This window comes from Corvus brachyrhynchos, unplaced genomic scaffold, assembly GCF_000691975.1.
Source record: "Corvus brachyrhynchos isolate BGI_N302 unplaced genomic scaffold, ASM69197v1 scaffold100, whole genome shotgun sequence".
NCBI lineage: Eukaryota > Metazoa > Chordata > Aves > Passeriformes > Corvidae > Corvus > Corvus brachyrhynchos.
The window spans coordinates 1,511,153-1,538,107 of NW_008236230.1; the positions used below are offsets into that span (position 1 = coordinate 1,511,153).

Below are 26,955 nucleotides of genomic sequence, written 5' to 3' on the forward strand. Positions count from 1 at the left end.
CGATTGAATGAGGTGTTTTCTTGCGTTAGCGATTTCAGCGCATCAGCACCAAAATTCATCCTTTTAAACACACTTGCTCCCCATCCCCCATGCTCTGTGCTGGTCCGAACCTTCTCCAAGCATAAAGGTGTTGGGAGCTGGGTTGCAGGGTCAGGCCTCTCTCCTGTAAGGCTCCTTGTGCCTTACTTCCTTTATCTCCAAGAGCAGCCAGAAGCACATGCTGCGGCAACATAATCATTTAATCCAGGCTGGTGAAACCTGTTCTCCAGATGAACAACTGACAGATCGTTTGCTCTGTAGCTCTGCATATGAATGCAATGTTTGTTGGGGTGGCTGGATGCCGGTGCCAGTTTTCCACTCCAGTTTCCAGCAAAGCCAAGCAGCAGCCTGACCATGAATCTGCTTTCAGCTCCTTCCTCTGCTCCCTGCAACATCCTTGCTGCAGCCACATTAGTGCTGGGGCTCTCCCTCCCTGGCTGCTGGCCACTGGTGTGGATGCAGTAGGTGCACAGGTTCCTGGCAGGCGGATGCAGCCCTTGGAGGAGCGCAGCAGGCCTCTGGCACCCGGGATAGGAACGTGTTTGCCTGGGGAGGCAGGTGATACCTGAAAGGGTGCAGCCAAAACTAACAAAGGTGTGTTCAGAGATAGATACAGTTTGATCTTTAGCCCCTGATACAAACCTTGCCTTGGCTGGGGAAGCTGCTCTGCCAAGCCCTCTCGTAAGGGCGTAACAGCCTGGTGGATTGCTGGTGATTCCAGCAGTGGGTTGGAGCAGGGACATGTACTGCTGCCTCCCTTGCAACTGCTGTGAGTTAGCAGGGGCAAGTGAGAGGGGCACCCCCTGTTCTAGGCCTCTGAAGTCCTCGGGTCTGAATGTCAGACGTGAGGAGATGGTGCTCTCATAGTCTCATGTGCCATCACAGAATTACAGAACGGTTTGGATTGGAAGGGACCTTACAGATCATTGAGTTCCAAGCCCTCTGCCATGGGCAGGGACACCTTCCACTAGACCAGGTTACTCAAAGCCCTGTCCAACCTGGCCTTGAACACTTCCAGGAATGGGGCATCCACAACTTGTCTGAATAACCTGTTCCAGTGTCTCACCACACTCACAGTAAAGAATTTCTTCCGAGTATTTAATCTAAATCTACTTTCCGTTTAAAAGCATTACCTCTTGTCCCATCACTACATGCCCTTGTCAAAAGAGCAGAGCCAGTGGTTCATTGCACATCATGCAAATGCATGTGCTCATGTAGGTTTTCTGAGTGCCCAGAAAATCTGTCATCTCCTAAGTGCTGGAGGTACTTCTGGTGAGCAGCCCATCCTGCTCTGCTGTGGCCCTTGTTTGCTGCTTCTCTGGTTTCAGGTTCCATCCCTTCCAGATTTTGTAATGCAAGCAGCAGCTGACGCTCTCACGGCCCAGCTGATGGCTTGGTGGTTGCATGAAACCAGGGAGAGCACTGTGGTGTGCACTGGTGGCAGCCACTGCTCCAACAAACAGCATTACACACTTACCGGGTGAATATGCAATGGTTTTGCAGACATATTCTTTATTTTTGGCTTAAGGAGCAAGCTGAGGGCTGAGACTTTACCAGGGCCAGCTTATGCCTCTTGAATTGCCTGATCTGCTTGCACTGCCTCTGACGATGGAGAGCTGAAAGAAGCTGCTTGCATTCAGATTGCAATCCAGATTCCTTTAAAACGCCTTTTCTGAGAAGAGCACGCCTTAAATATTTTTGGGCCAAACACTGTGAGAGGTTGGCTCAGCCTCCAGAAACACTTTCCAAAGCTTGTAGTCCAGAAAAACGTGCTCTAAAAATGCACTGCATCCCCCTGCATTAGCTGGTCCGACCTACTGTGGCCATATAACAGGATTTTTCTTTCAGCTCATATGAGATTTGTATTAAGATCTATATTTTTTACACAGTGCAACAGCTTCTTTTTCTTCCTTGTTCCATGTTATGCACATCCAGTGCCTGTCTCTGTGCTAGATGAGAGCCTGTGGGGCATTTAGGGAGTGCAGGTCTGGGCCGTGTATCACCCTGTCACCAGGACCAAGCTGGGAGAGGTCAGTACATGCGCACAGCTCGGAGCAATGCGTGCTGTGCTCGAGGGCGGGGGGATGGGACGTTTGAAACCATCACTGGTATTTTATCTTCAGTTTGGCACGGCTCAGGTTTGTCAGCAAAACACCATGGTCCTGAAATTTCAAACCTGAGGCGGAGCTGGGAAGAACATCCTAGAGCTCCTGGGTTTCTGTCTAGGGCTTTGGACACAGCTTCAGTCAAAGATTCCCCCTTCCTGAAAGAAGAGAGATGTCAAAGTGTAATGTTTACATCAGTTGTGTGAAGTCCACTCAGACCTATTCAACCCCCTGCCTCTGTGTAATTTTTTTTTGGCAAGCTTTAACTAATAAGGAAGGGAGTAAATCTTGCTTGAAGTTATTTTTCTTCCTGCTTCTGTGTCCCACCCCCAGGCGCCCCATGGCAGGTGCTACAGAGGCGAAAACAGTGCTCCTGCAGAGACAGATTAGCAGCACACAAAATGATCTCTCTCCTCCTTGTGCACCCCAGAGCCCGGAAACTCCTCCATCTCTGCAGCCTTGCAGCCCAGCTGTCCCAAACCCCAGACAGCAGGGATGGATAACAGCAGGCTGCTCCCTGCACTGCAGCCCAGGCGATGGAGGAGATAATGGGAATGATTTCTTGGTACAAGTACAAGCATGAATCCTCTGAAGAAATACTGAGCCTAGTTGTGGTGGAAAAAAAAGGAAAATAAAGCAAATTCACACAGGTGCACACACACAACCTCGACCTCATGTAACGTTGGAGGGTTTGGTCGTGTCTGACTTTTTTTCTCAGCTGCTGGTCCTTGAATTCCTCCCAATGTGGCTCCACCACTGGAGCAACAGCTGGCATGCTGAGGTGCACTGCAGGGCTGCCAGCTCTGCTCACTGCAGATCAAACCTTGCACTCTGTTACTGGGGGATTTCCTTGAAGCCCTCGTGCCTTTTTGCCAGAGTGCTCAGATTGTGTGAGAATCGTGCCTTTTGATGGAAGAAAAAGGGCCGGTGGGGGGAAGCTAATTAGGAAAAAATGTTTCTAGCACTCGTGATTGTGTAGGAAAATGAACAAATAGGAAATGAGTGTGACCTACAATGAGTAAAATAATAATCTTTCTGCCCCGAGCAGGGCTGTATGGCTGTTTGGATGATGTGGTGGGCAGGGGGGGGTATGGAAGAAAATGGAGCCCTGCTTAGTGCTGCAGCCCTGCCACTGCAACTGAAAAGAGTTATTTTGCCACTCTGGATGCTAACTCATGACAGGCAATTGCTTTAGCTATGTCGAATGAAGCCCAAGGAAGGGTCCATCACAGATTAACTCCTAAGCCTCAGGGTGTTTTGCTAAGTGAGGTGCCAGACCAGTCTGTGGAAATCTTGTTCTTGATTTATTATTCATTTTAAATGTTAGATCCTGCCTGCAAAGATGAAGTGTTTCCTGGCCTCACTTTCCAGCATTGCTATTCTTTCCATCCTCTATTGCTTCCACACTCGGTACAGAGACTTGAACTTTCAATACCTGCAAATTTCCATCTGGTTTGTTAGCAGCACTCCTCAGGAAGGGGATTATGAAAAGTTGGAGATGCTACAGGTAAGCATCCAAACAGTAATCCTGGCTTCCACAATGAGACAGTGTGTTTTGTGTGGTTAGAGAAGCAGGAACAAGACTCATGAGTGACAGAGCAAAAAATCTGTGATTGCTGTTTGGCAGGAGATACTAAAACTTTGTCAAGATAGGCAAGTATCTCCATTGTGGTCTCTGACTCACAATTCAAATATGCTGGGAACATTTGAGGGGGCTGGGTCAGTTCTTTAAGCAGTGGGAAAACAAGGCTTTAATGCATCACGGCATAACTTTGGGTCTGTGCTCTACTGTTCTGCTTTTCTTTGAGGAAACTGGTGTGGCTGGCAGTGGGGAGAGGGAGGTGTTGTGAAACCACACACACACACACACACTCACATGTGATTTTAATCCCTCCTAACAGTGTTTCAGACTCATTTGACTGCGGTGGCTGAACTGAACCACTTCTGACTTGCCCTCCTGAAGGTGAACGGAGGACGAGGCTGTGCAGTGGGGCTGGTGACAACTCGGTTTCAATCTCTGCTGCAGCAGCCTGGCTGAGGTATGCAATGCAGAGGAGCTTGTGGAGGGGCTCACCAGCCCCTTCCAGCTATTCAGTACCACTCTGTGGGCACAAGAGTGTCACAAACTGGCTGGCTAAACCAGGCTTGCAGCTCTGGTGTATGGTCATTATGGTGGCAAAAAGCAGCTGGGCTGTTCCGGTGAATCAGGCTGTGCGCATAGGAAGGCTTGCCAGCAGCTCGGCTCTCCTGCTTCCTTCCACTGCTGCAGATAACGCCGTGCAGCCTCCCAGGGAGGGAGGTGCATTTATGCCCTTACCAAAGGTGTTTTCTGTTGATATGGTGTGTTCCTGCACATGGAGGGGAAGGCAGATATGGCCAGACATCCTCTTCCAGATCCTGTTGCGTGGGTGAGAGCGGCTGCTGGCAGTGGGGTTGCTCCTTCGTGCTTCTCCGGCTGGAGGCAGGCACCCATTTGGGGATGCTTCCCGGAAAATACAATTGTACAGTGAGCAGATCCTTTCAGTCCATGGCTTTGCACCTTCTGCTCCTGGCGGGGCTGGAAGGAGAAGCAGGAAATGCTGCTGGAAGAGTATGGCCAAAAATGGTCAAGACCAGGTAAGGAGCAGCCATATGGCAGACAAGCTGCTTGCTCCATAATTAAGCCAAGTCCTCGGGATGCAAGAGGTTTGGCTGTGCTCAGTTGAGAGCCTGGCTTCCTGTGTGTTCCTCCCTGCTATGATTCTGACCAGAAATTCCATTTTTGACCTGAAAAATCTTCCAGATGAAAATTTAATTATAAATGTGATGTATTCCCACAAGAAACTCCAGTGTCAGCAAATAAGCATTTTTTTCTGAAAAACTGTTTTATTCACACACACAAGAACCTGGCTCCCACTGATTCCATGCTAGAGCATTACCCCGGTAAAAACTCTGTTGATTTGTTTAATAAAAATGATTATGGTTTGCAGTTAGCATCCATTAGGCATACAAGTTGCAAAGAATTGACACCGGTCATGAAGCCCTCTCGCACAGGATAAATTTTCTTGGCAAGTTATTAAATCATGACCTATGCTATAGCTGTGATTTATAAAAGGTTTCTGGCAGTGGAGAAGTGGGATGAATCAATTTTGGGAGTGCTAACCCAGATTAAAACATTTTCTTTCCTTTGGTGCAACAAATTACTTGCTTTCTGCAGAGCAAAGGTGCAAGCATTTCCCTCCAGACAATGTGACTTGTAACACGGACTTTGTAAATATTTTCCTTATGTAAAGGTCTTTGCTCGTGGTTGTTATTGGTTCCATATTTACTTGGGATCTTTGCATGCAGAGGATGGCTTTTGGCTTGTGAAGAGGAACTTCTCGGAGGCTGGACCATTTCCCCTCACACTCCTGAGCGTCTCCAGGATTGTGTGTAATGCTCAGAAAGGCTGCTAGGGGCAAGGTGCTTTTCCACGTGTAACAGAAAACTCTGCAAGCTCATTAATAAAGGCCAAATAAAATAAAGCTTTGAAAGTCAACATATTCGAGAAGATACGCTGTTCTGGGAAACAAGCAGAGAGGAGGTGTGTATTTATGTGAACAAAAGAAGTCCAAACTGTAAACCATAATATATCTGTTAGTTCATTAATGCATCTGATGCTGACTGATTCCAGGGGTGTTCCTGCTGCCCAGCAGCAAAAGTGCAAATAAGTGGACAGCTGTGATTTAGTGCCAAATATTTGAACACATCGTGACAATTCGGGCCACCCACTCTCTTAAGTAAATACAGCTTCTGGAGAATAATTTCAAACTGGGCTGAAGTGCAGAGCAGCCACTTTCATGTGCATCTCAGCCAACTGGCCCTCAAGTATTTGGGGCCAAACTTTGCCTTCTGTTACACCCTGGGAGCCCTCATTCACTCCAGAGTTTGCACTACGTAGCTGAAGGGCAGAGCTGACTCCTGATGTTAATCTGACTTTTTCTAGCTCAGTAAGTACAATTTCACATGTAAATGTGAATGTGGAACAGATCTGGACTCGATTAGCTCCTGAATCCTTGACAAAAAACTATAATTGTTTATTCAGATGATGTTTCTTTCTCTCTCTCTCTCTCTCTCTCTTTTATTTTCTCTACACTTTAAACCCAAGGTTTTAATGGGCTTGTAAAATAAATACATGAGTGTAGATTACAGTGGTATCAAAGGTGTGAGGAAAGCTCTTCCCTTCTCCTCAGCAGGGCTAAATGATCACTTGGTGCACACTTCAGTTGTGCTCTCCAGAGCCTTGGGCAGGGGTGGCTGCGGATCTGATGGTAGGAGGGAGGGTATTTCCAAGACAACACTTAGCCCGGGGCTCCCATTACAGATGTGAAGGACCTGTGATAGATATCTTTTTTTTTTTCCTAGTAGGCAGTGAAATCTGTGCTAGTGGCAATATCTGGGGCACAGGGTTGTTGGGGGAGGAGAAAAGCAAGCGAATATGGAAAAAAATTGTATTTATCAGGGTAATCTAGTTCAGGAGCACAAGTACTAAAGCATTTTAATCACAGTCATACGGCTGTGTGTCACCGCAGGGCAAAATTAAGGCTATTTGTATGCCTTGGTAGCACACTGCCACACTTCAACAAGTTCGAATTTATTTTAAGCATAACTTTAACTCTGAATTCCCTGGGTTTGTAACGTCTGGTCTGGAAATAAATGCAACCTCTTTATATTGTACTTCACTCTTAAAATAGGCTTTCCACTTTAGCTCCGTTTCTGTTGGCTCGGCAAGAGCATGGGCTGTCATTTCCTGCCCTGCTGGGTTTGCTGTTTAAATGGAGAGGGCGGTGTATCCGAATAAAGGAACACAGCAGTAAAAGCTGGGATGGGAGAGGGATGGCACTCCCAGGGCAGCTGTGCCACAGCCCAGTTATTGCTTTAACTGCCCGTGCCTGACTATCTCCTGCACGAATGTGTGGCTACATTTGGCACAGAGATGCTTTCCTTGGGGGTAGAAGGAGCTCACAAGGGATCAAAGTTTCAAATTCAGTTTCAGGCTGTGGAAGTGACATTGTGATGTCAGCTCCCAGTAAGGCCACTGGAATTGGTGGGATGATGCTCAGCTCACACCAGGCTGCCTGTGAGCTTGGCTCACAGCTCTGGAGCTGCATGCTGTAGCTCTTCGTGGGCCACAATGGAGAGGCTCCACCCAGCCAGGCTGGGCACAGCTGGCCGAGCAGTGTGCCCAGGGATGGTCCCCTGCAGGAGAAGTTACTCTGTTTGCCTCCCCACAGGGGAAATTGCCTCCTCCTCCTCCTGTGATGGGGAAGGCTGGTGGCTCAGGGAGCTCTGGGGATGGAGTCTGTGCCCTGACTGTTTTAAACACAAGTTTCTTCAGACAAGGCTTCTTCTTGATAGGAGAGAAACAGCATCATTCCTGGTGTTTCCTGCCTTGGCTTCTGCCTGCAGCCATTACCTCCTTCCCCCACTTCCAAGCCATCCTGCTGGGCTTCTTGCCTTGCTATACATCCAGAGACAGTGCATACATATGTCCCCCTTCTCTCCCTCGCTCTGCTGTGCAAGCTCCCTCACTCTCTCTCTCCTTTCCCTCCCAATACACCCATGCCCTACCCCCTGACTAAAGCAAAATTTCCCTCTTTTTTTGGCAGCTGGGCTTCCCAGGGGCCCAGACTAACAGAAGCCTGAGCCCTGACTGACTGTGCCTTGGCCAGAGCAGAGCAACTCTTTGCTGAGAGATAATGTTGCCTTAAAGGAGAAGGGATTTTTTTATTTCCCTATCTGTTTCCCTATCGTGCTCATCCATTTGTTTCTAGGCTCCCATGGGGAGAGCAATGCTTGTGCCTGGGACCCGCTGCCTCCCAGTCACCTACTGGGAGTTTCTCTCTTCCTGGACAATCTTCCTGGCTGTGGAGTTCATCTCTGAGCCAGGCCTCCTGTAATTAATGCAAGCCTTGCTCTTGACTTTCTGCAAGCTCTGGATTTCTGCAAGGCCTTTCCAGGACTTGCAGCTTTCCTCCAGCTCAGCCCTTGCAAGCCAAGTGATGAGGCTTCCAGGGCTTCTCCCGCGGGATGGCTCCAGTGCATGCATCTCACTGTCAGGAAGCTTTTCCTGACACTCAGCCTAAATTTTCCCCTTTTCAAATGTTATCCTGGCACTCCTACTTAGCATGCACTTTCTGTGCATCTCACTCCCTCTGAGCAGGCTGTGCTTTTCCCTCTCCACTGCCTGGGCTCTTTCTGGTGCTTGCTGGCTGTCACCCACTTTTCTTGCACCCGCCTCAGCTTGGCCAGTCCAAGCACATTATCTTACAGCTCATTTCCCATTATGAATCAAACCTCCCAGGCATTTCCCTCTTTCTTTTTTTTCTTTCTTTTTTTCTTGACTTTTTCTTCTTTTACCTTCTCCCCACCACATAGGAGGGATTTTTGGGTGTCTGCCTCATGGTTCAGAACATTTTTCTCTCCCCTTTCACTGGCAAGGTTTTTAGTGTAAAGTGCTGGCATTTCTTTGTTGCTGTGGGCAGCTCCCTCTCAGAGTATCGAGTGGCTGGGAATGGGTAAATGCACAACCAGAGGTCCTGGGAGCAGCCCAGGCAGGTGCCCCTCAACCCGTGCCATGCTCGTGCAGACTCCACAGTACAGACTGAGTTCCCACTGTTGCCTTCCTCTGTGTGAATCCATGATTGCTCTCCCCTGTTTGGACTCTTCCCATGGATTTTGTGGATCTGAGAGTACCACACCTCTGCTGAGTCCAGTCTGTGTGGGCAATGACCTTCAGTTCAGGGAGCACTGGAAATGAAGAGGGGCAGGCTCTGCCTCATGGTGTGCACACATGAAATGGCTCCATGTGCCTCATTTCTTTATCAAGCCAGCCTGAATGTGCTTCCTGGTGAGGAATAGAGCAGCACCAGAATGGAAAAGTGTAAGAGACAGGTTGCTTTTCCTTCTGTGTCCAACTTACTTTGCTACCACATGATATGGGCTTTGATCAGGACCAGGACCTGGGGTGAAGGGCTGAGCTGCTCTCCCACTTGCAACTTGCACTGCCACCGGTGTTGAGTTCTTGCTTTGCCGTAGCCAGAAAATGAAGATTTCTCCATGCAAAATGGCAAACACAACCGTGGAGGTTTCCATGACAGCTTTGAGGAGAAACTGGGTCATCCCTGCAGCCCGTGGAGGGGACCAGTCATGGCTGCCTGGTGGTCACCCTCAAGCCCACAAGGGCAAATGTGTTCCAGTACACATTATTGGGCTGACTGCTCTGGTTTTGTGTTTCCTGGGAGGAAACCAAAGAGTTTCAAACTTGGTTACCGTTTTAAAGTTAGTGTGGCTAAAATGGTTGGTTGGAACCCACACCACTGCCATGGCAACAGATACATGCACATTTTTTTTGGAACATGAAATGAGAACAACTTTGCTTGTGCATAAGTAACTCTTCAGAGGAGAAGATGCTGAGGAACTAGAAGTGGGAATGACATACTGAGGAGACTGGAGATATCAAGCCAGCAGAATTGAGTACAGGATCATTTCAAAATTAAAAAGAAAGTCAAGGATGAATGGTGAGGCTGAGAAAGTGCTTTGGCCAGTGGAATGCCTTAAATAATAGTGTCCTCCATGGACTTAAGACCAGTTATGAAACACATCATTGGTTTCACATCAAAATAGTTTTTTCAAAATATAAAAGTGCATGCTCATTGATTATTGATATCTTTGGAGAATGTGGTCACAAGTGTTTCAGGGGAGCATTGCTGAGAGCTGTGGAAGATCTATCCTTTTTTTCCAGCCATTTACCCTCCTCACTTTCTATATATCCCCCTCGGGCATACGATATTGATCTGCTAATTCTCCTTTTTTTCTTCCTACTTGCCACTTTCTAGACAGAAGACACCAGGGATCTGGGTACCCTCCTTGAAGAACAGAAGGGATGGGTAAGGAACATCCACCAGTTCCTGCAGTGGAAGCCAAAGTGACGATTGTTCCTTTCCTTTGTCATCACCATAATGCTGTGCAGGAGAAGGACAGACACTGATGGCCCATCTCCCATGGGTCATGTACTGTCAGCAGTTTCATAACAGACTAGTTTGAGGCTTAATGCCAGCTCTGCTTTTGTGTAGATACCACTGACAGGTAATGGTGTGACCTGTTTAACCGTGTGAGTATACAATCTGTGGTTATTTCCATGTAAAAGACAATACATACTTTTGTAGAGAGCAGGAGATTTTTTGGGAATTGCGTGTGTGAAATATAAATTAATGCACTGAACTGCCTTTTGTACACACACAGATGTGCACACACACAAAAGCATGGATCAAGTTGCAAGGTCTGCTCCATAAAAGTGGTGTTGATTTTGAAGGTTTTGCTGCGGCCTTTTTCCTGTCACAGAGGCAAGGAGCACCAGAGGGTTTGCCCCACGGGGTACCAACAGCTTGGCACTTTGCACTGTATGGTTGGAGGGTCAATGAGCCTGGTGTTACCTGGCCAGGAGCAGAGTTGTGGCAGTGTCTGGCCCTTAGGAAGAGGTGCTTCTGTTTCTGTGCAGGTAGCCAATACTGCACTGCTGGGATAGTGGTTTAGCCACGAGAGCAGAATGATGACCTGTGCTTGCTGAGCACTACCACTACACAAGCAGTATTTTTCTGAGATCAAACTGAGCCCTGGCTGAGTTGGCTGGCATTGAGCCTGAGTGAGCTGGGTGCACCAGCACTAGGGTCTTTCAGCATTGGGATGGAGCCCCTCTGAGGCATCAAAACATGCAAATCCTTCCTACTGGCCTCCTCCCTGCCTGGTTTTCCTGTCTTTGACCCTGGCTGGATGCCAGGTCCCCACCAAACCTGCTCTATCACTCACCTCAGCTGGATGGGACAGAGAAAAGGCTCCTTGATTGAGATAAGATCAGGTAGAGATCACTCACCAATTACAGTCATGGGCAAAACAGACTCGAGAGAATTAGTTTAATTTATTATCAATCAAATCAGAGTATGATTATGAGAAATAAAACCAAATCTTGAAAACTCCTTTCCCCCACTCCTCCATTCTTCCTGGACTTAACTTCATTCCCAAATTCTCTACCTCCTCCCCACAGGGCAGGGGGATGGGGAACTGGGGCTACAGTGCAGGGGTGACAGGGAGCTGGGGCTGCTGTCAGTTCATCACATGTTGTCTCTGCTGCTCCCTGCTCCTCGGGGAGGGGACTATTCAAACTCTTTTCCTGCTCTAGCCAGGGCCGTGGGGCGCAGTCCTTCAGGAGCAGCCTGCTCCAGCGTGGGTCTCCCGCAGGGTCACAGGTCCTGCCAGCAAACCTGCTCCAGGGTGGGCTCCTCTCTGCGTGGGGCTACAGGTCCTGCCAGGAGCCTGATCCAGTGTGTGCTTCCCATGGGCTCACGGCCTCCTTTGGGCATCCACCTGCTCTGGCGTGGGGCCCTCCACAGTGAATATCTGCTCCACTGTGGACCTCCATGGGCTGCTGAGGCACAGCCTGCCCTCACCACGGGCTGCACTCTGGGCTGCAGGGGAATCTCTGCTCTGGCACCTGGAGCCCCTCCTCCCTCTCCTTCACTGACCTTGGTGTCTGCAGGGCTGTTTCTCTCACATATTCTCACTCCTCTCTCCAGCTGCAATTGCTCTTCTGCTTAAACACACTATCTCAGAAGCACTACCACCCTCAGTGATGGGCTCAGCTTCGGCCAGCTTCAGGTCCATCTTAGGTCTGGCTGGCAATGGCTCCTTGGACATGGGGGAAGCTTCTGGCAGCTTCTCACAGAAGCCACCCTTGGAGCCACCCCACTACAAAAACCTTGCCATACAGCCCAAATACACTTGGATATTATCTCCTCTCCAAATTAGTCTGAAAGCATTTCTTTCCAATGTTTCTAGAGTCCCAGAAGGGAGCTTAATCCCTTCAGCACTCTCCTCATGCAAAGTGTACCTGGGATACCGGATGGCTGAATAACCTCTCATGGATAAGAGCCATTAGCATTTGAATTAGTGACATGAGGATAGCAGGTGATTATCCCATTTAACAGCTGTTGAGTGCTGTTGAAGGGACACCCTCAAGAAGAATGAACAAAAATGCAGTGGATTTTTCTCTTTTAGTAAGGGTTTCCCTGCCTTGTATGAATATTGACATGCTCCCATGATTGAAAAGTGGTGCATTTTCCACCGGGACATCTTATGATCATTAAACCTCTTTCCTGTAGAGAGCTGGACACCTCAGTATACCTACAGCATGCCAGCAGATGAGAGTGAGAAAGTGGAACTGTCCCCAGACAGAAAGGGAAGTGGTCCTGCGTGTTTGGGAAACAGGCTAAGCCAAGCATAACGAGAACAGTCGAAAGAAAGCTGCAAAAAGAAGCAAAAGTTAAAACACAGCTGCTCTAGAGCACTTCAGCCATAAGAGATGTGCCTGGAATGGGCCTGGCTGCTATTCTCTTAAGTGGAAATGTGACTGCTTCAAGGGGCAGGAGGACCTAGACACCAGTTAGAGCCCCCAGTGTGATAAAAAAGATGAACAAAAAAATGCCCTCTCTGAAGATGCAGAGAAGTGCATTTTGAAAGTGTAGGATCTATCAGACATACTGCATAAGGAAACCTTTCTGTTTGGAGGGCATTTTTGCAAAAGAAGACAAGACAAAACTGAGCAGGAATTATTGCAGTTATTATTGTAGATAATTTTCTCTCCTGATATATGACTCCATTTCTCTTGACAGTGTGTTAAGCAAAAAGCAAAGTACCAGTCCTCATCAGCACAAGGAAGTGCTGTCTGGGTTCCTGCAACAAAGACATTAAAATGTGACTCTCCCCATCTCCCACTTGAGTCTCAAACATGACTCATTTTGAGGCTCTGCCTTTTAGAGTAAGCTGAACGAGCTGAGGATGCCACACTTTCATAAGGATTCACCTATGTCACTTCCCACTGGGATGCTGGTGACCTGCCTCCCAGCCTTTCAGAAGGTCAGGCTCCTCATTCAGGTGTGTTGTTGATGCCTGATCCCCTTTCTGAAAGCTGTCTTAGCCTTGAGATGTTTGTGGAAAGTTGGCTTCATTGTCCCCCCAGGATCAGCATCTCAGAGAAAACAGAAATGACCCCCCAGGCTTTTGTCTTCAGTGGAGAGTGAAGGGGGACAGCGATGTGGCAGGAGTGAAGTGGCTTTTTTGTCCCGCTGTGATTTGAAGCTGATGGCAAGAGGTGTACCTTGGGTCAGGTTAACTCTGCAGAGTTAGAAAATCTGTTTAAAATGGTGAGGTTGTCCCTGGGGCAGAAGTGATGAGAGTGGGCAAACAGAAAAATTTCTCCAGTCTTTTTTGTGGAACTGGAGGTTTTCGTTTCCTTTCAACTTGAGGGGGATAAACCTTTTCTAATAAGCCAGAAGATTTTATGGGGTACAAGGTTTTTCCACTTGGCTTTTCAATCTCCTTCAATACAATTTTTGTCTTTTCTCTCTCTAATTTTTTCTTTCTCTTTGAATAAACTCCCTTTGAGGTGGGTGCAGTGGCAATATCCAGGCACAGGTGAGGATATAGAAACATTTACAATGTTAAATAACATCCTTCCTATTATTTCCTCCCTAATTATTTTTACCCTCTGTGATGACCACTTACAGTCTAATGAATGTAAGCATTATTTCCATACAAAGTCGTGGTAGCAACAAAGGTGAAGACGCCTCTTTTTAACCTTACTTTCTAAGCAGGCCTTTTTCATACCATCCTTACCACTTATCTGACCAGTAAATCTGCAAATACATGCAAACGGTATTTACTGTGTTGTTACATGCACCTCAAAGCAGATGGTGAGCCAGTACCAAAGCTCACATTTTTACACCTTTATGCAGCATCTGGGGAGATGGATTAAATTCCTGCCCTGCTTGGGGCTTCCCACAGACCTCTGCCTCTATGGCAAGTGACTCACAACTACTGCCAATCCCAGCTGCATTGTTTCAGGGTATTTTTCTTCATACAGTATGAATAAAAGAATGCTGACAACACTTCCTCCACCTCCCTGTCCCCCCTGCCCACAAGTAATATTTCCAAAGAGCCCTGCCAAAGTTTTGAGCCATTATTGTGTGTACTGCTGATGTCTCAGTCACCTGGGTACCCTCCTGCTTTTTCCATGCTCTGTGGCCCAGTTCAGCTGATATTGCAGCATCCCCAGGCACTGTGCGTGGGCTGTGCAGTGAGGCAGATGCAGGGAGCTGGAGGTGCTGCAGGATGGAACCCAGGGCAGAAGTCTGAGCCCTCTTTGCTCACTGACATGGAAAAAGGAGTGGGAAGCACTGTTCTAGGACATGAGCTGAGCCTGTAGAAAGACTCCTGGTGACATTAAACCATCTGAAGGGCTGTTGTTAATTACTGTAAGGAGATCAGGCAGGTCTGTCCTGTAACCAGGGCTAGCAGCAGGCTGTGTGGGACTTGGGTGACCCTGAGACACCAGGAGTTGCTTTGACTCATCCACATGCAGGGCTGGAAGGGGAGGGCAATGGAGAGAGGGCTTCCCAAGCTAGGGCCTGAACCGCAGCCTGTTTGAAGGATGCCAAAGCCTGCTTGCTGTGGGCACACAGAGGCCTAATCCTGTGGGCATCCTTGCCGTGCCATAGCCACAGGGTAAGGGGCCATCCCAGTGCACAAGCTGTTCCACCGGCTCTTGCAGTTTGTCCTGCAGGCTGGCTCATTTCTCCTGGACATATTGTTGCTTGCTGGCCCTATGAGCATCCCCCGCTCAAAGCCTGTGGGGTTAAACGTGTGAGATGGGTGTTGCCAGCAAAAGTGAAACCCACCTGTGGAGTTTCCTTGGGAAAGTCCTCTCTGCTAAGGAGTTCAGCAGTGAAGCAGCGCTGAAACCTACTCATATTTCCTTGGGTAACACCCAGCCCTGGGGAAAATCTCCCAGGAGATCACCCTCAAACAGACACACACATACAGCCTTCATCCCAAAGCTCTGCCCTTCCGCTTGCCACCCAAGAGCAGAGGATTATTAGGCATAAAGGGTTCTTTCACTGAAATCTGACTTGCTTGGGGTGGATGCCTTCTTCTGGCATCATTACTGTAGCTCCCCCTTTTCAGAGAGAAATAGATGTACGATGTATTTGACATCTGCTTTGGTATGAGTTGCATATTCATTACAACTGTTTCTCAAGCACATCTGACATCTTTGTATAGCCAGATGAATTTGTTCCCCTCACTCAGCCACCTTTCTCATCTATGTAGCCTTCATTGCCATTCTGCCCCTGCAGCACCCACACTTGTTTTCATCTTTCCTCTCTTTTTATCACTTTGGTTCTGAAGGCCTCATCTATGGATCATTCCTTCCCATCCATGTGGTCCTTCTTTCTCCTGTATAGTGCCTCATGGTGTAACTCTCTCATCTCCTTTGAACCTGTGTTTCTCCATGACACTGTGTCTTTCTGCATATTTTCTCTGGCATAAAGTATCACAATCCCCAATCTTCCTACACACAGACCTGTGCAGTCTCTCCTTCCCATATCCTCTCTTTATCCCCCTCTCTTCCCCTGGGCTGCCTCTTTGTTGAACTCCCTCCTTTGGGAAACACCTGTGTTAGCTCCCCCAAGCTCTGCCTGCACAGCAGGCTCCAGCATAGCCATTAACATTGGCATTACCTTGTTTATCTCCCAGCCAGCCAGCAGCCAAGTACTGGTGGACAGATCTTCATGGACGAGGAGAAAGAAGGAGCTTTAATTGGAATGATACTTCACTGATGTAAATTGTCATGTTAGAAGGGAAAACAGGCCTTGGAATGCTTGCTCTGACACTGCAGTCAGTTCACCTCCCTGGGATTCTCGAGGCTTCCTTCTATGTTCCACACTGCAGCCCAGATCAGGCACAGGAGTACCCACTGCATGTCCCCAGTTGTTGACCAAGCACAAGTCTACTCAGGGCCCTTTCTCCAGCAGCTGCTGAGTGCAGGGGTCCTTTTATAACCTTACATCCACCACAGAGGGGTAGTACACAGGGTGGGTAAACTGGAAACCCTGCTTTGAAACCCTGGAGTGTGATGCACAGTGGGGAGCTCAACTGGGAGCTCAGGAAGTTTGTGGCCTGTTCTCCCATCTAGTGTTGATCTTGTTCAGCTAGGGGTGGACCTTTCTTTAAAGCAGCCCTCTGCCCCCCATGCCGCAATGAGCTCCAGTGATGGGAACTGCTGGGAGAGAAAAGGACTCAGGCTGCAGGCTCTTTTCCCTTGTGTCTCAGAGGATGCTGTGTTTATTACCTCTTTCCCTGAGAAAACACAGTTCCCCAGGGTGACTGCACTCTGACACTGTCCCACTGTTTTAACAGTGGCTGACAGATGCTCTTTTAGCTCTTGGTCAGTATTCAGGCCATTTTGGTAATGAGGTACAACAGAGAAAGGAGCTGTACAGGTCAAGAAAAGCTTTCTGGGGTAGATGGTAGTGTTTGGAAAGAGGGTGTTTCCCTAGCCATCACCTCAGAGATGTCTGTCAGTTTTTTCAGATTTAATCACAGTACCACTGGCAGCACTCATGCAGACTAAGTCTCAGCACGATAAGTTCAAAGTCTGGATGCACAGACATTTGCTGGTTTACATCCAGGCCAGAAAGGACGGTGCCTGTTATTTCTTCCTGCCATGGGAAGAATGGGAGACATTGTGAAGGTCTGCAAGCAGCCTCTGCAGAGCCAGAGTGTGCAACGAGTACACTCGGGACATTGGTCCTGTGGCTCTTGGCTTGGGGCTGCCAGCACAGGAGTGTTTCTGAAAGTGGGGCACCACGCTGCACTCCCCCACAGCTGCCCTGCTCTCAAACACACACAGGCATTTGTGGGAGAGAGCTCAGGCATCAGCCGGATGGCAGCGTGCCTTTGACCAAGAGGAAAGGAATGCAGCATCTCCCCGTGACTGACAAAGCTCGGGTGGTTTTGCACATAGGAAGCTCCTTTAAATGTGTTTCCTCCCACTGCCTGGCCTTTTGTTTTTCAGCCATGCTTGATGCTGGTGTTGGAAAGCTGAACTCCCCAAAAGTGAACTTCCTCTCCTACTATAAACTGACCCTTGGGGTTGCTATAGCGACTGCAGAGCAGCCAGCGGGCTGTGTAAACACTCCCTCCCGCTTCCCATCACACTGGGCCTGAAAGGCTGAGCCACGGGATGTGCACAGCAACCTGGATTAGGCAGGCTGTTGTGAAATGCAAACCCGACAATTTCTCTGCTTCCTCCCTGCTTCCCCCGCGGGGAGGCAAACCCAGCAGGCTGGTAGCAGGCACAAACACGCCTGTCCTGACGAATTTGGGCACATGGTGTGGTACCACAGAAACCAAATTCAGACACTTACCTGGGGAGCTTGAGCAAGATGTGGAAATACATGGTGCAACTGGATCCTCTGCAACATCTGATTACCTTGGCCTCACTAACTGTGGAGTTTCCAGCTGCGTGGGGGGAGCAGTTTGGTACACACTGTCACAGCTCCTTCTATGTAATTAATTGCAACAATCGACCGAGTGTGAAATCCATCAATTTCTGTGTCCTCTGTTGCTCACTTTGATGTCAGCTCTCCCTCTTTCATTTTCTTCTTTTTTTCTTTTCTCTTTTTTTTTTTTTTTAACGCATTTCATTAAAGTCCCTGACTCTCTGAGTCACTCTCCAAACGTTAATGTTCGTGTTTGTATCCATCCCTGTAAAACCAGGTCAGGTATTTCGGCAGCAGTAGCCTGGGCGACACACTGAAGCACGTGGGGAGGTGTTTCCCAAGCACAGTGGGGTATGCATCCCCTCCAGCCACTGCAGATATTCTTCCAAAATGGCAGGTACTGCGTAGCCAGGGATTTTGTGAGAGACAAGCTAAACCACCCTACCAGGAGGAGATAATCAGCACTGCTCCCATGGCACTGTGATACATCTTGCTGAGTTGTCTTCAAGAAATAAGGTTGCTGTCCCACCACAACAGACCTGTGACTGCTTGAAAAAGCACAAAGCACATCATCTAAAAGGTGTGTAAAATGAAGCCCCTACTCCAATGCCACCTGGAGGGGCCATTCAGCAGTGCCAGGCATCCTGCAAAGCACCCACCTCTGCCAACTGCCAATACACACTTTTGTTTCACTGTGAAGAGACTCCCTGGCACAAGGATGGATGGAGTTATGTGATCCCATCTTTACGTGTGCTGGGTATCACTGACCAAGCTGATCGATATGTACCTTTGATCAGACACGCAGCCATACAGTCACAAGCTGTCTGGAATTCCCTGAATTTCCATCCTTTCTGCCACATCAGAGAGCATACACAGCCTCTGTTAAACAAGGCACTGGCAAAGGTGCAAGAGAAGGAGATTTCTGGAAGAGTGCTTGTCTGTAATCCTAAGAAGTCCCTATAATCCCAGCCTGTGACTCAGAGCTGGGGGGATACAGAGGGTCGGTGGGGCCTGCTCATCCACTGCAGTGAGCCATTACATCCCAAAGAGAAAAGGAGACTTAAAACCTTGCTCTGATTGCTGTGAATGAGGGCAACACGACGTGTTGCACAAAGTATGCTAAATCAAGGGCAATTCTGATATGCATTTTGTTACAATACTCAGTCCCTATAGTGTCTCACTTAACAGATGGCAGGAGCTGAATCTGATTAAACAGGGTTTTCTGAATGACTTGCAGGGACAACTGAGAGGAAGGCAGAGGCATAAAGCAACAGACAGCTCTGAGAGCCTTCTAGATCTCAGTGGGTTTGCACTTCTCCATTCACTCCGTGCCTGCCTTATTACAGCATTTAAAAATAAATCAGCTTAATTAGTTGGTGTGAGTACATGGTCTTTCCTGCTCCTGTCAAAGGAGTGCCCCAGTGTCAAGCAGCGCTGCCAGGCTGCCTGTGCTCAATGCAGAAAATGTGGTGAGCTCGGTAATGTGATGACACTGATGCTCCCATTTTCCCTGAAACGAATGTCACAAAAATAAACAGCCTGCAAATCCCATATTCAGGTAGGGGCTTAGAAACTGTGAAGTGGGCCACATGCATCTGTGAAGTAGCTGGAGGGAAGGGAGGCAAGAGGAAGGAGGAAAGACAAAGCAGAACTGCTTTGGCAATTCTGGGAGCTCAAAGATCGCTGGCCAGGTGAGTTTATAGTTTTTCTTCAGAAAGAATCTTAAGCCAGATTGGCCCTGATGAGGGATGGGACAGCCTCAGACAATGCAGCATCTGAATTATGTCCATAGAAGCAGTTAAAAACCTGGCTGCTATAGGAGTTATCAAAACCTCTGCAAACCTAAAGAAACTGGGGGGTTTTTGTGCAATTTTTGATGATTCTTCTTGGGAGGGAGGCCAACTTTGTGGGCCCCACAGACCACTTAGTTCTCCAAGCCCAGCTGCCCAGTGCCAGGGCTGCATCTCAGCTGAATGCCTGGCATGGCAGGGAGCACAAGTAGGCAGCACTTGAAGTCACCTGCAGTCTTGGTGTTAGTGCAGCACTAAGAAAGTCTGAAGGAAGACAGTGCAAAGGACTTTTCAAATCTTTCCTGCATCTGGTTCCAATCCAGCTGCAAATGGCCCAGCAATGCCCTTTCCAGATGTGGACTGACACCATGGCTGTCCAGGGAAGCTAAAAATTGCTGGGGGAGGGACACAGAGAGGATTATTGACCTGGTTCTGCATAAAAATGAGGGGAGGTTTGTGAGGCTTCTGCAAAGTCTCCCTGCTGAAGGGAGCATGTTTTCAGAGGTGCCTCTGGCTGTGGATTGCGAGTGGCTGGCCGGCGCTGCGGTCGGCTGCTGTTGCCTCCCAAAGCCACAGCAGCATTGTCGAGCTGCAGACGTGCAGAACAGCTCATGCCAAGGCTGCGTGCTCACAGGTGATCTTTTGGTCTGTACATTTTCCAGCAGAGCTGGCAGCTGCTCCTGCAGTGTGCATGCTTCGTTGGCTGTCCAAAGAAGGAACTGGGCGGGCGTTGATCCAGTTGAGGCGGTTTTGAGGAGTGAAGGCAGGAAGGAAAATTACCAACTTTGACATATGTTGCTCCCTGCAGGTCTCTCTTATTGTAGCCTGGCGGGATGTCAAGGTGCACAGACACGACCCAGAGCTGTAGCACACGATGGCTGCTTCACCTCCTGTCCCACCCCTTTCACACAGGCAGGAGTGGCAAAACCATTTCTGGCATACCAGGAAATCCTGGTTCTCGCTATTATCAAGGAGGGAGCGCACAGTTATACAACCTTGAGCTGCCATCAGCAGGACCTGCGGGAGGGAGGGGGGTAATAGTTCACTTGGAAAGGAATGCTGCAGTGTAGGGCAGTGGTTTTGACATGCTGGAGTGAAACTTGGCATAAGGGAAAAAAGGGAATTCGTTTGCCAGGTAGACGTGGCACTTGAGCAAGAGAATAAATGAAATGGCAGTGGAAATCTTGAAAGATCTTAAGAGGTGGCTGGTTAGCACAGGGCATGTATCTGCAACCCTTAGTGCAGGTTTCACTGTGCTGGGTGTCCATATCATTCTAACTAGTATTTACCTGACCCTCTGGCTCTTTCATCTCACCAGCACACAAGAGAACCCAGCTGTGTGCATAGTCCTACCTGTGGTAGGGCCCCCAGCTTGACAAGAAATGAAGACCTGGCGTGCAGTGGCCTGAAGTGTTTGTCAGCCCTTTCTGATGGCAGAAATCTACTTACTTTTCCAAGAATATTTGTCCACCCTAGTGTGCCAGGAAGAATGTAGTGTGACGTAGCAGCCATCCAGAACGATGGCAAATATTTGTTCCTGGAAAAAATTTGCTTGCCACATGTCTTCATTTGCAGCATATCTCATGTCTTGGAGCAGATGGGGGGTGGTCTGGGGTGTCCTTAAATGTCACTCTGAAAGGGCTGAGTCTTAAGGAGAGCACTTAGGTGGAAAGGCTGGGAGAAATACACATGTGCATCAAGAAGCACGAGGTGTGCATTGGATTAACACCTTTCATTGCCCCTCCTGACAAGCCCCTGCCAAGGGATGACATCTAAACAAACATGTTAAACCTTCCTCTTCACGGATTCTTTCTGCTGGGGCAAGTTCCCCATTGCTCGCTTTCATGCTGTGCTTTCAGCCGTTGTTTTTGTAGTCTGTCAGCACAACCTTGAGAGAAAGGACTTTGGCTGCGAGCTGAACACACAGTACCAGCTGTACTGATTTCCATCTCCTGGTATGTAGCTGTGGACTTTCACACTGTGCCTTCTTCGCCTCCCCCAGCTAGGCTGAAATTTCTCCCCACAGTTTCTGCTCTCCTTTGTGGAGGAACTGACTTGGCCATGAGAAGCAGAGGATTTAGCCCCCTGCAGCCCTGCTGTCAGGAGGGTAGCCCCTTGGCAGTGGGCAGCCAGCCATGTGGGATGAGGGGCCGAAGGCATCGGAGGACTGTTGATGTTCCAAAAACCTTTGGGATGAGTGAGGGAAGCTGGAATGCATGAGTGGATCAGAGAAGAGGAGGAAATGAGCGGAAAAGGGAGATACCATATGATAGATGGGAAGGAAAGCAGAAGGGCAGCATAAAATCACACAGGGGATGGGCAGGATTTGAGGAATAGGGGCAATAAAAGGTGAGGGAGTGTTATGAGTGCCTAACTCTCTGGGGAGCTTTCAAGAGATTGGATGTCCCTCCCACCCCCATCTCTGACTTGAACTGTATTTTGAAATGAAAAGAAACTCAAAAGATATTTTAGTGACTATTTTTTTTTTTTAAGTGAAACAGGTTGGTGCGCTGTGTTGTTTTTTTGGTTTTTTTTTTTTTTGCATTCCTCTGGTTATGGGAGTGAAGCAGATTAAAAAAAAAAATCCCCAAAGTACCATATTTTGCACTTTGTCACATGCTTTTGTGCCCTGTCCTTTTCTCCTTTCTGTGACTCTGGCAAGGAGAGGTGCAAAGCACAGACTTCTCTTCCTTAACAGGGATTTTACCCTGACCTCATCATCCGTGTAATGCAATGTTGCTACCTGGCACTTATGGTGCTCTTAAACCTTAAACAAAGGTTCACATGAAACACAGGCCTTTTGTGTGAACAGAAGGAAAGAAGATGAATAAATCGGGTAATGCCAGAATAATTGCATTCTTGGAACAAAGGCTTGGAAGAGTAAGTGGGAAGGGGATGCTCCAGCTTCCTTCTCAAACATCCTCTGGGTGCTAGGATATGATCCAGAAAGTCTTCATTGTCCTAGTTTCACTCAGATGTAAGGTCTCTTCATACCATCACATGGCCTGCAAACACTGGTCACCACCAACTCCTTTCACCTGCTTCCCCTTTGCATGCCTTGGAAAAGGGTATAAAATGGTATTTCTACAATGTCTCCTCTTTTGCTGCTGTTTGTCCTTCCAAAGTGTACCTAGCACACCTATTTTCCCTGGCAGCACTTTTATTTGCATCCCAGGGGACTTGTAAGAATTAGGGTCGGCTTGACATGAGTGGAGTACTGTACAGAGGTATTTACAGCTGTTTGCAAGGCTTGTATTGAGTATGAAACCAGCAGCAACTAGGATCCAGGCCAGTGCCTTCAGTGAATAATGGTCTTGGTTACTTGGAAATATCAGATGGCTTCAGCTTTATGCAGTTGCTACGAGGAAAAGAAGTTAAGTAAACAAAGAAAAAGAATAAGAGGAGGGAGTGGTGGTTTTTTTATTGGCATAGTCAAGAAGGACAGTCAAAAAGAGAGAAAGAAACTGGAAAACAATACCCTGGGTCTTCTCTTGCAGCCCACAGCACAGAACATTTTCTTTGTGCGCCTTCATGTTCAATATCCTTTGCCATGAGCACTTTTGGTTCCTGTCCCTTGGAGACTTTTCTTGGTTGTTTATTTGTTTATTTGGTGTTGTTTATTTGGGTGCTCCAGTCTTAGGATTTGTTTCTAATGCCTCACATATGATCCTGGTTGCTACACAGTCCTGGGACTTCATCCCCATAAAGCACCTTCACATCTCATGGCCTCCATGGCAGTAGTACTCAGCAGCATGTCCCTGGGGCCAGCACTCAGCAGTTGTCCCTCTATTGTAAGATGAGTCCAAACAGTCCACTTGGTTTCCTCTAGGGATTTAAAGATGGGGGATCTTGAGAAGAGATTATTTCTGGAGGTTTTCCAGAGCCACAACACCGCCTGTTGCATAGATGCCTTCCTTTTCTATAGATAAAGGAGAAATGCTTTCAGATTCCTGGAAACAGTTCAATTTTGTCTTTCCTTGGATAAGTAAGATAACATGAGGGAACTGATTATATTTCTTAGTGTCCAGCTGTGGAAACAGGCTATTGGCCAGCTATTGGCCACCTTTGCCAGACTGGCCTTGGAGTTTGTAGTATTTTGTGCTTCTCCTCCTGACTGACAGTGTGGGTCCCACCTGGACCTAGGAGCTTTTGGGATTTTTGGGCTCACCTCTCTTTTCTGGTGCAGTCTAGCCCTGAGCACAGAGCCAGGCACAAGCCTTTCTCAGCATGCCACTGTTCAGAAATTGAGCAAGACTGTTTTTCTACCCCAGAAGAATCCCTCTGAAGACACTGAGGTGAGGCAGAACTTCTCCTTGCACCTTGTTTTCCCTGCCCACAGCAGGGGTTGGCTCGTCTCACAGTGTTCTCCACAGTGGCCCACATTTCCCCATGGAGATGCTGCCTGTAATGAGATCAAGATGGAGGGACTGTCTTTTAACAACCCTTCAGCCTGCTCTAGCAAAGGAGGAGGGCTGCCAGTGCATCTGTCAGTGGGACAAAATCTGGGTAGTCTTGCCTTCTAGCAATGATGGAGCCAGTGCTTCCAGACCAGTGTACTCTCGCTTGTGATGACACCAGAAAATCTTTGGCTCCTTGCAGGCTGCTGGCACACACAGCTCACTAGAGCACTGGCAAGTTTTTAAGGTTTTGTCAGATGGGAACAGTGGTGGAGAAAAGAAAAGTGAAACCAGATGTTTTTCCTTACAGTTGCTTCATATTCATATGAGGGAGGAGAAGAGAGGCCATAAAAATGTCATAACCCTTGATCCCTGAGGCTCAGCATTATACTATGCAAAAGCCAGTGCTATAAATCCACACTTCTGCCTCAGCAGCAGAGGGTCCTGACTGCACAAGACCATTGCAATAGCTGAGGGGGAAGAATCTTCATATTTGTCAGCAAATGGAGGAAACTGGAGGAAAAAGCCTTTGAGAAGTTAACGTTGATAGGCTACTTTTATGGAATCAGTTATTTTTTCAGATTTCTCTGGGGATGCATCAGTGCCGAGTCCTGAGGCTGACCAGCAGGCTTAGAAATTTGGGATGCCTTTGCACTGCAATCAATCTATGCTGCAGGCTGTGCTGAGGGAGTGGAGTTAACTTCATCCTTCCCAGAACAGGCTCACCTGCCAGCACAGCCAGGGCAGCACAGCACAGGGGTGAGGACTTGCTGCCAGGGCATTCACCTGGCTTTCCAGACAGGGTTTTTCAGCCCTTTCTGCCCTTTGCCACTGCAGCTACACCTCCCTGACACCTCACGCACCCGACCTGGGTACCGCTGCACTGCAGTGCCATGCCAGTAGCCGCAGAGAAGTAGTTCTGATCAGAGGGTCCACCTGGCACCAGAGGAGAGCTGCTAGGAAAACTGGTCTACAGTCCTATCCTTTTCGTATAGGAGAGGCTGCTCGTGGTAATCAAAAAACAACTACAAGGAGTGCCAGGCAGCCCTCTTCCAGGGAAATGTGAGCTTGGGTGAACACAAAGATGGAGAAGAGGAAATGAAAATTGTGTACACACAGGCCTTGAGCCAAATAAGGGTTTTAACAGAAAGCAGCCAGGCCTTCTCTGCCCTGTACAACAAGAATTGTGATAACTGGATATTTTTTCTTGATATTTCTTGATATTTCCATGCTATTTTTCTGCCTGTTAACAGAGAGGAAAGGCTTTCCCTGATCTGATGCAGACTGTATGGGGTGGGAGGTGACTTCAGCCTTGCAGGGCCTAGGTTAGGAGGTGATTTCAGCCTCAAGCCTGGATTCTGAATCTGAATTTCCCTGCAAGATCAAAAGTGACTGGGTTTAGCCCTATTTTGGGGGAATTAACTGTGTTATTTCCCATAGGATTCGGGTAGTTTCCTGTGCTAGGTAATATATAGGTATGGCTCTAGTTGTACTAAGGGGTGAGCAAGAGCAAAACCAGCATGAAAAATGGGGACTGCACAGACAGGGCTATGGCCTTGAACTTACACGATCTCATTTTGGATCTTGATTCAGCCAAAGAGTCCTGTGGTTTCTGTGGTCAAATCATATAAACCATTTTTGGAGCCTTCTGCCCTTTTTCAAAAGAAGTGAGCAGCTCTTGGTAGTCTTCGTAGGGCCCTGAGACTGCACGCTGTTCACGTATTATGACAGCGTGGCCTAGTTGGTTAGAATGATTTTAAAAAATATTTTCATATGGGAGTTACTCATCCTGTAAAATAATTTCATGGAATGACTGCAGGTTTTTTTACTTTGCAACATGTTTTATTCACAAGATGACTAAAAGTTTAGTCTTTTTGGAATAGGAATTGCAGACATTTTACTTCACTGCCTTATTTCTCTTCTCCATCAATATGCCAAGTGATGGAAAGTTGGAGTCATTTGCAAGCTGCCTGTTGCACTGCTTGTGCTAAAATTGGCATCCTGGGCACCCTGGTGCACTACAGCTATTACAGCTATTAGAAATAGGTTAGTCTGTGGGCAACTGTGCTTGCATCAACTTTGTATTGACTGGGATGCTCTCAGACAGACACAGTTCTTGATCATGTTTTCTAGGCCTCTTGTCTATCTCACAGCTCTCTTCTGGACTTTTTCCAGCTGTTTGGTGTTGAAGAGTTGTCTCCAAAACCAGAGAGCAGTCCAGCTCCAGCCTGGATAGTCCTGGATGGAAGGATTACTTCACTTGTCCTGAGGGGTATTCTCCTGTTTATACATTCAGCACACTGTTTGCCTTTTTCCTAGTGGTGTGCACTGTTGACTGACTTTCTGCATATGACCCTGATCTTCCTCTGCAGAATGTGTACCGAGACAGTGATGTCACCATTCTGATCTGGGAACTGATGTATTTCCCATAGCATATAGTGCTGTGCTGCTTGAAATTCTATCTGTGACCATTTCTTTATTTTTCCTTTGATTAATGGAAAGGAACTTTTATTGTTGAACTCAGACAGTTGATCAATATTCGTTTGAGGGAGGCTGGCTTGGGCGGTGGAGTTGTGGCGGACCAGAGCACTGGGAGTCAGAGGCAGATGTTACTGGCAAGACCGACATGTAATGGCTGATGTTACAATGCTCAGTTGTGAAAATACTAGTTAGCTTTGTCAGGGGGTGGGTGTTGCTGACTGGCTTTAAAAGTAATTACAAAAGATTGCCTGGTTGTAGAAATGAACATAAGAATAGTTTTGCATCTCTCTTTGAGTTAGGGAGTTAGTAATAGCCAGAGGGTGAGGATTTCATGTGCATACCTATCATCTCCTGGAATTTTGCAAAATGACTGAAAACTTCAGCCAGTTTGCGAAATGACAGGTTTCACAACAGAGAACATAACGTATGTGCCTTAGAAGGCTCCTGCAACTGAAACAAAGCATAACTCAACAGCACCTTTGAGTGTGCAGTGAGAGATGGAATTCATCTGAAGAGAGAGGAGTCTGCTCCCTCCGTCAGATATTCTCCCTCTCCCTGTGGCAGTTAAGCACTTTGGAGCCATTAGGAAAGACAGAGTGGCCTTTAGACTTCTGTTAACCTGGAAACTCCCCTAGTACTGCATTCTTTTTGCTCTTGTCAAAAAGAACTCCTCCCCCTGCACCCAGCTGCTTCTCCCTGCTCCTTTTGCTTTAGTTCAGCACAGCAGAACTTCTCCAGGATTAAAAGCCACTCTGTCTGCTATGCAAGTGTTGGGAGAGGAGAGTGATTG

The 26,955-nt window shown here is 47.9% G+C and overlaps 1 long non-coding RNA gene across 8 annotated transcripts in view; it reads left to right on the forward strand.

The window, feature by feature from the left end:
- Positions 1–10,475, forward strand: part of LOC108449790 — a 41,438-nt gene extending 30,963 nt beyond the window's left edge. For 5 of the 8 annotated variants that reach the window (XR_001866080.1, XR_001866081.1, XR_001866082.1 and 2 more), the window contains 3 exons: positions 1,975–4,183; positions 5,472–5,706; positions 10,001–10,475. This is a non-coding gene — a long non-coding RNA (uncharacterized LOC108449790). The remainder of the gene's footprint in view (positions 1–1,974; positions 4,184–5,471; positions 5,707–10,000) is intronic. The other 3 variants (XR_001866084.1, XR_001866085.1, XR_001866083.1) reach the window with 3 other exon arrangements.
- The last annotated feature ends 16,480 nt before the right edge of the window (positions 10,476–26,955 follow it).